The sequence below is a fragment of the Drosophila miranda genome, unplaced genomic scaffold, assembly GCF_003369915.1.
Source record: "Drosophila miranda strain MSH22 unplaced genomic scaffold, D.miranda_PacBio2.1 Contig_AX1_pilon, whole genome shotgun sequence".
In the NCBI taxonomy this organism is placed as follows: domain Eukaryota; kingdom Metazoa; phylum Arthropoda; class Insecta; order Diptera; family Drosophilidae; genus Drosophila; species Drosophila miranda.
In genome coordinates, this window is record NW_022881665.1 from 70,065 (window position 1) to 86,205 (window position 16,141).

The 16,141-nt window shown below is 45.3% G+C and overlaps 2 pseudogenes; both read left to right on the forward strand.

Annotated features, from left to right (window-relative positions):
- Positions 1 to 4,875: 4,875 nt before the first annotated feature.
- On the forward strand, positions 4,876 to 5,845 carry LOC117195285 (annotated as a pseudogene).
- Positions 5,846 to 15,024: 9,179 nt separating this feature from the next.
- LOC117195286 lies at positions 15,025 to 15,886 on the forward strand (annotated as a pseudogene).
- The last annotated feature ends 255 nt before the right edge of the window (positions 15,887 to 16,141 follow it).

Sequence of the window (16,141 nt, forward strand, 5' to 3'; positions counted from 1 at the left end):
GGAGCTGGAGTCCCCCGACAGCGACCTGGAAACAACAATGGTGGAGGTGAGCCTCAGGAATGTCACTGACGCTCCTGCAGATAAACCTCCACCATTGTAAGGCAGCATCCGCTGCTCTACTGCTCCATCTAGCCAAGGGTGGAGCCTAAAAAGTCCTCATTTAGGATCCTCGGAAACAGGGTCCTCGGTCTGAGGACTCCAAACTATAAGCTATACGTAGCTGAAACCGCAGGTTAAATTCGTACCTGCATTCTTGCAAAAAGAGAGTGGCACTTATTTTTGCTCCCAAATTTCAGCAATGAAGACCACACCGAAGTGAGCCTCGAAGGCTAGGAGCGCTCACTGAGGATCTGCTCCGTATACATGGGTCATAACCAACCTGACCCAACCACTGCCAGTGGTTAAGCACTGACGCAAACGAAGGGGGTGAGTACCTCTTTTTAATTACTTACTGACCACTCAGATGTTCTTATTAAACCGGAAGTTATCCCACCTCTATTATTAAAAACCATGCCTCTCATGAGATACAGAGGAACATTGTAACCTGGAGGGTCCTGGAAAAACACTCCTTCTCGGACCACAGTAACATGGAAACTGTATTCTCTTTTTCATTACCGAAACCAGTTCAATTCCGGACCCGCAGGCGGACAAATTGGACTCGGTACTCTGACTGCCTTTGTCGTGTTCTCCCTGAGTCCCCACCTGAGGAGGAGAGCTTCACCGACGCCTGCATTAAAGCGCTCGATAAATCCTGCCCACCTGGCAAGAACAGAGGCCGGAAGAAACCTGAATGGTAGACTCCGAAACTGGGCGAACTCCGGAAAGCCTCCCGGAGACTCTTCAATAAAGCTAAGGCTGAAAACGTTGAGCAAAACTGGGCCGATTACAAGGCCAGTCTGTCAACCTACAACAAAGAACTTAGGAAAGCCAAACGCGCCTCTTGGCGTAAATTCTTTCGAAGACTACACCCACCCTACTTGAAGAATGTCGACCAGTCTTGGACCACGTCCAGCGATGAGTCGCTAAATCTGCTTCTTAATACTCACTACCCTGGCTACGATAAAAACAGACCCATATACTGTCGGCTCAAATGCTATCCTGAACCTGCTAGGCGAGGAGAACATTTTCTGGGCGATCAAAAGCTTCTAACCATACAAGTCTGCGGGGACAGATGGCATTATCCCTGCCCAACTGATTCACGTGGTACTAAAAACCATTAATTGGCTCAAAATAATAAACGAGGGAGTATTCTTCCACGGGTGCATCCCGGCATGCCTTTTGGAAGGGAAGATCCACCGAAACGGCCCTACATTCGTTAGTCGAAGCGCCCCTGAACTTTATGGAGTACACCCTGTTAGCCTTCCTCGACATAGAAGGCGCCTTTAATAACATCCCTCCGACCTCCATCACGGGCGCACTGGCAGCCCTGGGGGTTGACTCCTGGACGGTGGTCGTCCATCCTAATCGATCAGATGCTACGAAGCAAGACGGTTGAGGCATCACTGAGGACGTTAACAACTACCAGATTTTTCAGCAAGTGAAGACCACAGAGCGGAGTCCTCTCGCCCCTCTTATGGAACGTGGCAGTGAACGAACTGTGAGTGCATGACAAGTAATCGCACGACGATGTCGAGATGGGCAGACAAATGCAGGCCGTCAAATGTCAACCCGTCTAAAACGGATAGAGGATAGAGTAAAGAATGCACAGTGCACAGTGGACCTCTATACATGCAGGAAAGCAATCGGACTACAATGGGGAATGGCCCCGTATATAGTTCGGAATCTATACACCGCCATCATACGACCAATCATGCTCTATGGAGTGGTAGTATGGTGGCCAGCCCTAGACAAAAGAACTTGTCTCAACAGACTCAGTATAGTTCAACGCATGGCAGAGCTATGCATAACTGGCGGGCTACGCACTACTCCAGGGGAAGCCCTGGATACTGGAGCTACTATAACGAGCTGTTTTTATACCCCCTCCCCGGCTACCGCCTTAACCTAACCTAAAATATATTTTGGGCAGTCTTTACTACTGGTAGCACTAGTAGCGCACTGTATGCGAGAGCAAGGGGTTGTGTCATGGGGAGGAAGGCCACTCGAGTCGCATATTGTTTTACCTTTACAGTATTTTGCAGTATGACCAATATTTTTGAAATTTTTGCATCTCGTAGGGTAATGGATACATTATTTGACACAAGCGGTGTGCCATGTAATTTGAATTTTTCCTGGTAAGTTATAGAGGTAAAAAATAAGCTGGATTTCTCCAGTGGGTGTAGCTTTGCCATCGACTTGGCGAGTGTATTTGAAAATCTCGACTGCTCTTTGGGCTTAAAGTTCTTTTAGAATCTCGTCGTTTGAAATATAATTGTGTGATGGACCTATTTCCGGCTGAGGTAAGCTCAGTTACGTCCAAGGTCAATCCACAAGAATTTTATAGATGGATGGAACCTTAACGGAGGTGTTGTGCTTGGCCTGTGGCAGAGAGGATGGAGCGGAGCCTGGTCGAGAGTCACTTGTGGTGTGCGTCGAACGGTGCTTAGGGACGCAGAGTGGGATAGTGCCAGAGCCTCGACCCTTTGTAATGACCTACGCTGTTCATATTATTTAAATACTTGGTTTGGCTTTTATTCGTTTCTTCGTTTCTTATTATGTTTTTGGTGAGTCCGAGTTACTCTGCGGGGTAACGTCTAGACTCGGCGCCGGGCTCGCATTTCGCCAATTTGGCAGTTGTGGGTTGACCTGGCTTATTCCTCTCCGACTTGGGGTCCGTATTTTAGCAACTCGGCGGGTTTGCCATTGGTGCTCGTCGTGGTCTTCCTTGGTGTGTCATCGTTTTCGCGGTTGATGAACCTGGAAGACTGCACCTGATCGGTTGCTCGGACCGAAGTGGAGGATCCGCGTGACCGGGTATGATTAGTCGTCACTTTATGGGGTATTCTCTTGGCGGCGAGTGAAAAAGTGGATGAGGTGTCTTAAATGTTGTTAGTCGGAATTCGCGTTGGGGTCGGTGTTGTAGACCCGTTTAGGTTCGTTACAATTGAGGTTTGGAGCTTAAACAGAAGATATGAGAAAACTAACTAGCCAGAATAATCTGGAAGTCTGGATCAAATCGGATAATGATTATTATAACGCCGGAATGAAAATATTAATTTTCAATGGCTACGCAACGCCGTTCACGCGCTTACTCATTTTCATTATCTCTCTCTATCTATCTCACTCTCACACACACTCTTCATCGTGCAGTATGCACTGACTTATTGTAGGGCATGATGAAATTATACACGGCGGTCTCGTCAAGAGCCGAAGCTCGTTCGTGTTGTCCCTTATCGTCAGTGCATGCTTGCTTGTTGATGCGGATTGTTGTTGTTGGGTAAACATTACTCATGAGCAACACAACACTATTCACGGACGAATTTTTATACCCGATACTCAAAATGAGTATTGGGGTATATTAGATTTGTGGTAAAAGTGGATGTGTGTAACATCCAGAAGGAATCGTTTCCGACCCCATAAAGTATATATATTCTTGATCAGCATTAATAGCCGAGTCGATTGAGCCCTGTCCGTCTGTCCGTCCGTCCGTCCGTCCGTCCGTCCGTCCCCTTCAGCGCCTAGTGCTCAAAGACTATAAGAGCTAGAGCAACGATGTTTTGGATCCAGACTTCTGTGATATGTCACTGCTACAAAAATATTTCAAAACTTCGCCCCGCCCACTTCCGCCCCCACAAAGGACGAAAATCTGTGGCATCCACATTTTTAAAGATACGATAAAACCAAAAACGCAGAATCGGTGAGGATGACCATATCTTCTACAGTGCAAAATCTGAACCAGATCGAATTATGATTATAGCCAGAATCAAGAAAACAATTTCATTCTTTCTCGCTCTGTCTCTCTCTAACACACAGGTTTCATGGTCGGTTTTGTCAATTGCAAAATATGAGTTCAAGGATCTCAGAACCTATAAGAGCCAGAGCAACCAAATTTTGTATCCACACTCCTGTGATATCGGACCTTGACCGTTTCGTGGCCATCATAGATAATGACCATATCTATCAGACTGCTGAACCTGGATCAGATCGGATCATTTTTATACCCAAAAGGAACAAATCAATTTGCACTGGCTACGCAGCGCCCGACGTCACGCTCAGACCGATTTTCTGTCTCTCTCGCACGCACTCTTTGTCGTGTCGTTTAATATTAGCGGCGTCTGTCGGAGGAGAGCCATACTGACTAAGTATCGGGTATAACTGTAGAGTTGCGGTGTCCGCAGCAACTCACAACGTTCCCCCTCGTTTGATATGTGCTTAACCCTTTTGTTCCAACCTCAAAAAAATGACATATTGCATATTAGATTACATAAATAGCATATACAACAAAACTCAAAGAATTATAAGTAATATTTATATATTATGTAAAAGAACATTTTAATATTACTAAAAATTTTGAAGCAAAATTATTAATGGCTGCACAAAATTTAAATATTACTGTATCAGTAAAATCATTTTATTTTAAAATTTTAAGCCCCACGAGCCTGTTGAGGGTTAATCAACATCAACATATGTCGTCTCACTCACACTTACTATACTATGTGCTTTTCACTCGCACTAATTGCTAGGGTATAAATTTAAAATCGCGGCCGTAGCTGCGACTCACAACGTTCCTTTTCGTAAAAGGCACTAAACTTTGCTTTTCACTGCGCTTTATTTACCGACTGACAATTGTACTACAAAGTCGCATTTTATTAAAAATCGATAGATATCGAATAAATCCACAAATTCCAATGATAGGTCAAATGTTATCGTTACTCAGCAAAAACTGCAAGCACTGGCAAAAAAGCGACAGCAAATTACATTACAAAGAAAAAGAATTCAATTGGAATTGCACAAACACAGTCGGCCTTCACAAAAGTGTACAAAGCAACTGGGCTAATACATCAGAGAATATTCCTGAAAGGAGCTCGTCCAGATCCAGTTAACGAAACAGAATTCACGCAAATCCAAGCAGTTGACAATGCATCCTTTTACTTATGCCATATCCGTGAACTTCGTGGCCACCTGCTGGGAAAATCAACCGGCTCAACAATTTAGATTGTCGGAGATAATTGAGTTCCCAGCCATTTTGGTCAATCTGAAAACGGGTATGGTCGAGGCGGAGTTTCACAAGTACGTGATGCCCGTGGAGTCGCCGCAACTGAGCGAATACTGTACCAGTCTGACGGGCATTCAGCAGAAGACTGGAGGCGGGAGTGCCACTGCAGACGGCACTCAATTCCTTTATCGAGTGGCTGAAGAAGGAATTGAGCGCCCGCAACCTGGTGCTACCAAAGATGAGTATGACCAATCCACAGGGAAACTGTTTCTTCGTCACCTGGACGAACTGGGACTTTGGAATCTGTCTTGCCAAGGAGTGCGCACGCAAGAATATACGTAAACCAACCTGCTTCAATCAGTGGATAGACGCGAGGGCCATCTACAAGAAGTGGTACAAGTATCGTCCCTTCAGCTTCGACAATGCCCTGGCCCATGTGAGGCTGACCTTCCAGGGACGTGCTCACTCCGGCATCGATGATGCCAAGCATCTGGGCAGTCTCATTTGCAAGATGTTTCGTGATGGAGCCCCCTTTTCGATCACCAAGGATCTGACACCACATAAGGACTTCAACGAGAACCGTGGCTTCTGAGCTTAAGCGGTCAGCCATCAGCCATTAGCCATCCCAGCCAGAGCCAGAGCCCCCCAGCCAGAGCATAATAATCCATTTGTTTGTTGGATTATGTTTAATATTCAACGCCACAGTAACCCAAGGACACTAATGCTGACTAAGAGATGGGCCCAATTTAAACACAAATGTAAACGCCAAATAAGATTATTGTTTTTTTATTATCTACATAATTTCTTTTGACAGAAATAACGACTTGACATTTGAAGTGCGTCGCCATCGCAGCAAAGCCCCAGCACCTGCATCTGGATATCAAAAGCCAGCAAGAAAACCACAACACTAAAAATCCACTCATTTATCCTATTGGGTGTAGAGAATGATTATGAGTTTTGCATAATCTGAACACAAATGTAATAGCAAAATAATTATCTTGTTTTCTTTTTATATTTTATCTAACATAAATTAAATTGATGTGCATCGCAATGACAGCCGATCGCCTGCCAGAAGCCATTAGCCATCCCACCAAAGCAGAATGAGCCAGAACACAAAAAAAGCCATTTATTTATTTGATTATATTTAATACACTTAATACGCTGCGTAGCCACTGCAAATTGATTTGTTCGATTATAATAATGATCCGATCCGATTCAGATTCGGCAATCTGGTAGATATGGTTATTCTCTATGATTGTTCAAAATTGATCTTCGTCCTTTGTGATGGCGAAAGAGGGTGGGGTGAAATTTTGAAATACATATCACTAGGCGCTCATAGGGACGGACAAACGGACGGGCGGACAGACAGACATGGCTCTATCGACCCTCAACTATATGTAGATGCTGATCAAGAATATACATACATATATACTTTATAGATTCCTTATGAAAGGGGGGTATACAAAATGTTCTTTTTTTTTTATGTATTTTATCTAATTTCTTTTGACAGCAATTGATATGACTTTAAGTTTGATGTGCATCGCAATCGCAGCTACCACATCTACAATCTAAACACCTACGTACGAGTACATCTAATCATAGCAATAAATATGGCCTTATAGCAAATACATTTTGCTACTATTCATACTTACTTGGTAATGATTAGCCATAGTCTTCAATATGGACTTATTTTTTCATCGATTTTCATCGCCTACACTAGGTGATACGGTATAAAAATAAGATTAAAAAATCCAGGAACAGGAGGTTGGGAAGATCCTACCGCCCAACGTTTTGGCACAATGTATGTATATTTGATGATCACTTTCCTCTGGGACCCCTCCAAGCACTTAAGTAGTCGAATTCCCAAATGGGAAAGCTAGAATAGCTCGATATTTTGTCGAAACTAAATTAGAGAAATTAAGAAAAACGAAACATCCAAATTGTCATAGAATTGGAGGTTTAGATATAGCCCAATGCGAATATTGAATATATGTACATATATCTCAGTAGGATAATCTTAGTGGAGTTTTTAGTGGAAACAATTGAGAGACTTGACTTATCTCCTTCGAAATGTTCTGTGCCGCAATTTCCAGTCTGGCCTTGAATCTAATCCCCTATTCAAGTCGGAGCATCTACAGAAGAATGCGGATTCAAGATGGAATTTGCTTGCATCCCTTAGCCAAGTTGTGAAGTGTCACTTAGAGGAAGTGTGGGAAACAGACAGACTTGCTCCATACCCTGGGCCATACCATGTGGCCTCTGTTCGGTTTGTGACCGACTCCTGCGGTTCCTGTAGGCTTCTACGAGTATTCATATTCCAAAGAATCCGAAGTGCCTGAAAAGAAAAAGAATTTTTCGGTGGTAAATGGTAAAGATGATGAGAAGAATGCCTGTAATGACCTAGTGACCGTTGGAACCCAACGTACACTATGTTGAGCAAGCAGCAACCATTTGAAGACTCTTGCGAAAGGCGCCTCAAAAGATACATGAAATTAAGTGCAGCTGAGTGGGGTGATTTGAATAGGCTTGTTAATACCCTGGAACCGACGTACCTTGCCACAGAAAAGTTGCAATTGTTCACCAATTGACTTCTATAAGCTATGGCTGGAGGTCAATAAGTCTAATGCATTTGCAGCTATTTCATTTAAATGAGCCCTTTAGTATTTATCATTATACATATATGTAAGCGACGCATACTTAACCATAAGCATAAGCATAGCCCTCATACACGCCCTATCACTGCGGCCAGATCGACGATTGATTCCGTTGGTAGAGTGGTGGAATAGCCAGCACTAGATGGAAACGTGGCGGTAAGGAGCACTGCATAATGGTCACGCTGGACATTAAGAACGTGTTTAACACGGCGATGTGGAGCTGCATCCTAAGGGCGCTAGAGACTTTCGACACACCCAGGTACCGAGGCCGGCACGGAGCAATAGGAGGTATTTGCAGGCGTCCCGCAGGGGGCGGTGCTGGGCCTCACACTGTGGAACGCAATGAACGACGGCATATTGCGACTCAGCCTCCCCCACGTAGTGCATATGGTGGGTTTTTCAGACGATGTGGCTGTTCTAGTGGTGGGAAAACTCTTGGCCGGAGACTTGGAGAAGACCTGCAACCAGACAATAGCGCGTATTCAACAGTGGCTGGAGAGGGTCGGGCTCGAACTCGCTCCCCACAAGACCGAGGCAGTGTTGGTGTCCAGCCGAAAGAAAGCTGAGACAGTCCTGCCACGGTCATATCTCTGCCATGGATGCTGGCTAATGGTAGTCGGGCGGAGTAAAGAAAACTCTCAATGAAATTACCCCAATCTATAGTGACACTGTTACATGCCGAGGGATGCATGGCCGAGGGGTTGCTCGGTTGCTAATATACGGACTCTGGATAACTGCCGACCTCCAGTATAAAAAAAAATTTAGTTTAAATTAAGTAGTCATTAGTCAGCTCTCACTGCGTTCGGTTGTGTTTTCGCTATGTCGCTTTATTACTGCTCAGAATGCAATTCGTCACCTTGAGGCTGTCCGCTGTTCTTCTTTATGCCGCCGAGCGTTTCATCTGACGTGCATCGATTGGCATGCAAGTGCAGTTAAACTCTTGAGAAATCTGCTAATTTGTTATGGCATACCTGCATATTGGTAAATTTGCTACCGCGACGGGGCCAGAAGCGGTGGTGAAATTTGTTGCCAATAAACTCAAGGTGCCGAGGGGGAAATTTCTTGCGTGAAATTGGTTAAGCGAGATGCTGATCTATCTGCGTTATCTGGTGTTCCCCGTGGTCTTTGATGATAGATTCTGGCCAGTATCGGTAAGGGTTTCGCGCATAGACAGAGGCCGGAAGCTGATTTGACGGCAGTTAATCTGTGTGCAGCTGTGCCACTGCGGACGTCCACGCTGACTCAGAAAGCTCCAGGTTCATCCACTTCAAAAAAAAACCCCAGTGAAACCCCATTGGTTTTATGATCGCCGCTTCTCCACAAAATATTCTGCTTGCACTGTTTTGACGAAGAGTCAGCAGCCCGTCGTGCACTCTTATGTGGAACACTCTTCAGCATCATCACCTAGATTGGCTCTCCCTGCCCAATCTTCTGGACGAGGATGGTGTGCTGCTATTTCGGACTCCGGCACATAAGCAGGTTTCAAGCATGGGTCTCGGCCCTTTGGTTCAGTGGGATATGCCTGAACCTCCTCTGGATCCATCTTCCGTGGCCGCTAACAGGACGGCACCGCCACTTTCTGGGACCGTGCCGATGGACGGTGCCAAGACTCAGGCTGTCAGCTTGGCTACCTCTTCGTGTGACTTCGACGCTGTCATTTTGTTTGAAACCTGGCTCAATTCAAACGTAATTCGTTTCGTAAGGACAGAGATTGTGCCAAGACGAAGCGCTGCAGAGAAGGTGGGGTCATTGTGGCCGTCAGACACACCCTACTGGATGGTGGCTCTGTTCTGGATCAGATTGGTGTGGCGGTGGCTGGCCAGTCGGAGACGCTATTAGCGCATCGTACATTCACCGAATAGCTGTCACACACTCAAAACATTGCTAAAATATATGTTATGGTATTCTGCGAGACCGTCAGCACCCCTGCGTTGCTGGCGACTTCAATTTGGGTTCGTTGATATGGTCCGGCGATCCGCAGTCGTCGGCTATGATACCAAGCAATGTACATTTGCCGCACGAGATTCTCTTGCTAGATGATTTTTTAGTATGGGCTTAACCAAAGTAAAAAGTTTTTGTTAGTTTGGATATAGATTGCCATGTTACATCTTGCCAACTGCCTTGGACGGCTACGTGTCCGACGAGAGCGACCTAGCCAAGGGTCTTAGCCACATCGATGTCGGGGAGGAGCTGGAGTCCCCGACAGCGACCTGGAAACAACAATGGTGGAGGTGAGCCTCAGGAATGTCACTGACGCTCCTGCAGATAAACCTCCACCATTGTAAGGCAGCATGCGCTGCTCTACTAAAAAGTCCTCATTTAGGATCCTCGGAAACAGGGTCTTCGGTCTGAAGACTCCAACTATAAGCTATACGTAGCTGAAACCGCAGGTTAAATTCGTACCTGCATTCTTGCAAAAAGAGAGTGGCACTTATTTTTGCTCCCAAATTTCAGCAATGAAGACCACGCCGAAGTGAGCCTCGAAGGCTAGGAGCGCTCACTGAGGATCTGCTCCGTATACATGGGTCATAACCAACCTGACCCAGCCACTGCCAGTGGTTAAGCACAGACGCAAACGAAGGGGGTGAGTACCTCTTTTTAATTACTTACTGACCACTCAGATGTTCTCATTAAACCGGAAGTTATCCACCTCTATTATTAAAAACACAAGGAGGTCCTGGACCACACGCTTGCCTCTCATGAGATACAGAGGAACATTGTAACCTGGAGGGTCCTGGAAAAACACTCCTTCTCGGACCACAGTAACATGGAAACTGTATTCTCCTTTTCATTTACGAAGCCAGTTCAATGCCGGACCGCAGGCGGACAAATTGGACTCGGTACTCTGACTGCCTTTGTCGTGTTCTCCCTGAGTCCCCACCTGAGGAGGAGAGCTTCACCGACGCCTGCATTAAAGCGCTCGATAAATCCTGCCCCTCTGGCAAGAACAGAGGCCGGAAGAAACCTGAAGGGTAGACTCCGAAACTGGGCGAACTCCGGAAAGCCTCCCGGAGACTCTTCAATAAAGCTAAGGCTGAAACGTTGAGCAAAACTGGGCCGATTACAAGGCCAGTCTGTCAACCTACAACAAAGAACTTAGGAAAGCCAAACGCGCCTCTTGGCGTAAATTCTTTCGAAGACTACACCCACCCTACTTGAAGAATGTCGACCAGTCTTGGACCACGTCCAGCGATGAGTCGCTAAATCTGCTTCTTAATACTCACTACCTGGCTACGATAAAAACAGACCCATATACTGTCGGCTCAAATGCTATCCTGAACCTGCTAGGCGAGGAGAACATTTTCTGGGCGATCAAAAGCTTCCAACCATACAAGTCTGCGGGGACAGATGGCATTATCCCTGCCCAACTGATTCACGTAGGACCAAAAACCATTAATTGGCTAAAAATTAACGAGGGAGTATTCTCCCACGGGTGCATCCTGGCATGCCTTTCGGAAGAAAGATCCACCGAACCGGCCCTAGACTCGATAATCGAAGCGCCCCTTAACTTTATGGAGTACACCCTGTTAGCCTTCCTCGACATAGAAGGCCCCTTTAATAACATCCTTCCGACCTCCATCACGGGCGCACTGGCAGCCCTGGGGGTTGACTCCTGGACGGTGATCGTCCATCCTAATCGATCAGATGCTACAAAGCAAGACTGTTGAGGCATCACTGAGGACGTCAACAACTACCAGATTTTTCAGCAGGTGAAGACCACAGAGCGGAGTCCTCTCGCCCCTCTTATGGAACGTGGCAGTGAACGAACTGTGAGTGCATGACAAGTAATCGCACGACGATGTCGAGATGGGCAGACAAATGCAGGCCGTCAAATGTCAACCCATCTAAAACGGATAGAGGATAGAGTAAAGAATGCACAGTGCACAGTGGACCTCTATACATGCAGGAAAGCAATCGGACTACAATGGGGAATGGCCCCGTATATAGTTCGGAATCTATACACCGCCATCATACGACCAATCATGCTCTATGGAATGGTAGTATGGTGGCCAGCCCTAGACAAAAGAACTTGTCTCAACAGACTCAGTATAGTTCAACGCATGCAGAGCTATGCATAACTGGCGGGCTACGCACTACTCCAGGGAAAGCCTGGATACCGTGGACCTACTGTAACGAGCTGTTTTTATCCCCCCCCCCGGCTACCGCCTTAACCTAACCTAAAAATATTTTGGGCAGTCTTTACTACTGGTACACTAGTAGCGCAACTGTATGCGAGAGCAAGGGGTTGTGTCATGGGAGGAAGGCCACTCGAGTCGCATATTGTTTTACCTTTACAGTATTTTGCAGTATGACCAATATTTTTGAAATTTTTGCATCTCATAGGGTAATGGATACATTATTTGACACAAGCGGTGTGCCATGTAATCTGAATTTTTCCTGGTAAGTTATAGAGGTAAACGAGGGGAACTTGTGAGTTGCTGCGGACACCGCAACTGTACAGTTATACCCGATACTTATCAGTATGCTCTCCTCCGGCAGACGCCGCTAATATTGAACGACACGACAAAGAGTGCGTGCGAGAGAGACAGAAAATCAGCTGAGCGTGACGTCGGGGCTGCGTACCAGTGCAAATTGATTCTTGCTTTGGCTACAAAAATGATCGATCTGATCCAGGTTCAGCAATCTGATAGATGTGGTCGTTATCTATGATTCTGCTTTTTAGTTTTCTCGAATCTGCAATATTGTAGATGAAACAGATTTTCGTCCTTTGTGGGGGCGAAGGAGGGGGGGCGAAATTCTGAGATATACGTTTATAGTGAGATCTAACAGAGTGCGGATACAAATTTGTTACTCTAGCCTTAATAGTCTCTGAGATTGTGGATGCCCCAGATTTTCGTCCTTTGCGGGGGGGTTGTGGCCGAAATTTGGACACGAAACGGTCAAGGTCCGATATCACAGGAGTGTTGGATACCAAATTTGGTGCTCTGGCTCTTATAGTTCTGAGATCCTTGAACTCATATTTTGCAATTGACAAAACCGACCATGAAACCTGTGTGTTAGAGAGAGACAGAGCGAGAAAGAATTAAATTGTTTTTCTTGCTTCTGGCTATAATCATTATACGATCTGGTCAGATTTTGCAGTCTAGAAGATATAGTCATTCTCTACGATTCTGCATTTTCTGTTTCTCGTATCTTTGAATTTGTGGATGCCACAGATTTTCGCTCTTTGTGGGCGGAAGTGGGCGGGGCGACGTTTTGAAATATTTTTGTAGCAGTGACATATCACAGAAGTCTGGATCCAAAACATCGCTTGCTCTAGATCTTATAGTCTTTGAGCACTAGCGCTAAGGACGTCAGACGGACGGACGGACGGACGGACGGACGACGACGGACGGACGGACGGACACGACGGACGGACAAGGACGGACAGACGGACAGACGACAGACAGACAGGCCTCAATCGACTCGCTATTGATGCTGATCAAGAATATATATACTTTATGGTTCGGAAACGATTTCTCTGGACGTTACACACATCCACTTTTACCACAAATCTAATATACCCCAATACTCATTTTGAGTATCGGGTATAAAAATAAGCTGGATTTCTCCAGTGGGTGTAGCTTTGCCATCGACTTGGCCAGTGTATTTGAAAATCTCGACTGCTCTTTGGGCTTAAAGTTCTTTTAGAATCTCGTCGTTTGAAATATAATTGTGTGATGGACCTATGTCCGGCTGAGGTAAGCTCAGTTACGTCCAAGGTCAATCCACAAGAATTTTATAGATGGATGGAACCATAACGGAGGCGTTGTGGTTGGCCTGTGGCAGAGAGGATGGAGCGGAGCCTGTTCGAGAGTCACTTGTGGTGTGCGTCGAACTGTGCTTAGGGACGTAGAGTGGAATAGTGCAGAGCCTCGACCCTTTGTAATGACCTACGCTGTTCATATTATTTAAAATACTTGGTTTGGCTTTTATTCGTTTCTTCGTTTCTTATTATGTTTTGGTGAGTCCGAGTTACTCTGCGGGGTAACGTCTAGACTCGAGCCGGGCTCGCATTTCGCCAATTTGGCAGTTGTGGGTTGACCTGGCTTATTCTCTCCGACTTGGGGTCCGTATTTTGGCAACTCGGGCGGGTTTGCCATTGGTGCTCGTCGTGTCTTCCTTGGTGTGTCATCGTTTTCGCGGTTGATGAACCTGGAAGACTGCACCTGATCGGTTGCTCGGACCGAAGTGGAGTATCCGCGTGACCGGGTATGATTAGTCGTCACTTTATGGGTATTCTCTTGGCGGCGAGTGAAAAAGTGGATGAGGTGTCTTAAATGTTGTTAGTCGGAATTCGCGTTGGGGTCGGTGTTGTAGACCCGTTTAGGTTCGTTACAATTGAGGTTTGGAGCATAAACAGAAGATACGAGAAAACTAACTAGCCAGAATAATCTGGAAGTCTGGATCAAATCGGATAATGATTATTATAACGCCGGAATGAAAATATTAATTTTCAATGGCTACGCAACGCCGTTCACGCGCTTACTCATTTTCATTATCTCTCTCTATCTATCTCACTCTCACACACACTCTTCATCGTGCAGTATGCACTGACTTATTGTAGGGCATGATGAAATTATACACGGCGGTCTCGTCAAAAGCCGAAGCTCGTTCGTGTTGTCCCTTATCGTCAGTGCATGCTTGCTTGTTGATGCGGATAGTGTTGGGTAAACATTACTCATGAGCAACACAACACTATTCACGGACGAATTTTTTGATATGTGCTTAACCCTTTTGTTCCAACCTCAAAAAAATGACATATTGCATATTAGATTACATAAATAGCATATACAAAAAAACTCAAAGAATTATAAGTAATATTTATATATTATGTAAAAGAACATTTTAATATTCCTAAAAATTTTGAAGCAAAATTATTAATGGCTGCACAAAATTTAAATATTACTGTATCAGTAAAATCATTTTATTTTAAAATTTTCAACATATGTCGTCTCACTCCACACTTACTATACTATGTGTTTTTCACTCGCACTAATTGCTAGGGTATAAATTTAAAATCGCGGCCGTAGCTGCGACTCACAACGTTCCTTTTCGTAAAAGGCACTAAACTTTGCTTTTCACTGCGCTTTATTTACCGACTGACAATTGTACTACAAAGTCGCATTTTATTAAAAATCGATAGATATCGAATAAATTCACAAATCCCAATGATAGGTCAAAAGTTATCGTTACTCAGCAAAAACTGCAAGCACTGTCAAAAAACGGCAGCATATTACATTACAAAGAAAAAGAATTCAATTGGAATTTGCACAAACACAGTCGGCCTTCATAAAAGTGTACAAAGCAACTGGGCTAATACATCAGAGAATATTCCTGAAAGGAGCTCGTCCAGATCCAGTTAACGAAACAGAATTCACGCAAATCCAAGCAGTTGACAATGCATCCTTTTACTTATGCCATATCCGTGAACTTCGTGGTCACCTGCTGGGAAAATCAACCGGCTCAACAATTTAGATTGTCGGAGATAATTGAGTTCCCAGCCATTTTGGTCAATCTGAAAACGGGTATGGTCGAGCGGAGTTTCACAAGTACGTGATGCCCGTGGAGTCGCCGCAACTGAGCGAATACTGTACCAGTCTGACGGGCATTCAGCAGAAGACTGTGGAGGCGGGAGTGCCACTGCAGACGCACTCAATTCCTTTTATCGAGTGGCTGAAGAAGGAATTGAGCGCCCGCAACCTGGTGCTACCAAAGATGAGTATGACCAATCCACAGGGAAACTGTTTCTTCGTCACCTGGGCGAACTGGGACTTTGGATCTGTCTTGCCAAGGAGTGCCACGCAAGAATATACGTAAACCAACCTGCTTCAATCAGTGGATAGACGCGAGGGCCATCTACAAGAAGTGGTACAAGTATCGTCCCTTCAGCTTCGACAATGCCCTGCCCATGTGAGGCTGACCTTCCAGGGACGTGCTCACTCCGGCATCGATGATGCAAGAATCTGGGCAATCTCATTTGCAAGATGTCTCGTGATGGAGCCCCCTTTTCGATCACCAAGGATCTGACACCACATAAGGAGCTCAACGAGAACCGTGGCTTCTGAGCTTAAGCGGTCAGCCATCAGCCATTAGCCATCCCAGCCAGAGCCAGAGCATAATAATCCATTTGTTTGTTGGATTATGTTTAATATTCAACGCCACAGTAACCCAAGGACACTAATGCTGACTAAAGATGGGCCCAATTTAAACACAAATGTAAACGCCAAATAAGATTATTGTTTTTTTATTATCTACATAATTTCTTTTGACAGAAATAACGACTTGACATTTGAAGTGCGTCGCCATCGCAGCAAAGCCCCAGTACCTGCATCTGGATATCAAAAGCCAGCAAGAAAACCACAACACTAAAAATCCACTCATTTATCCTATT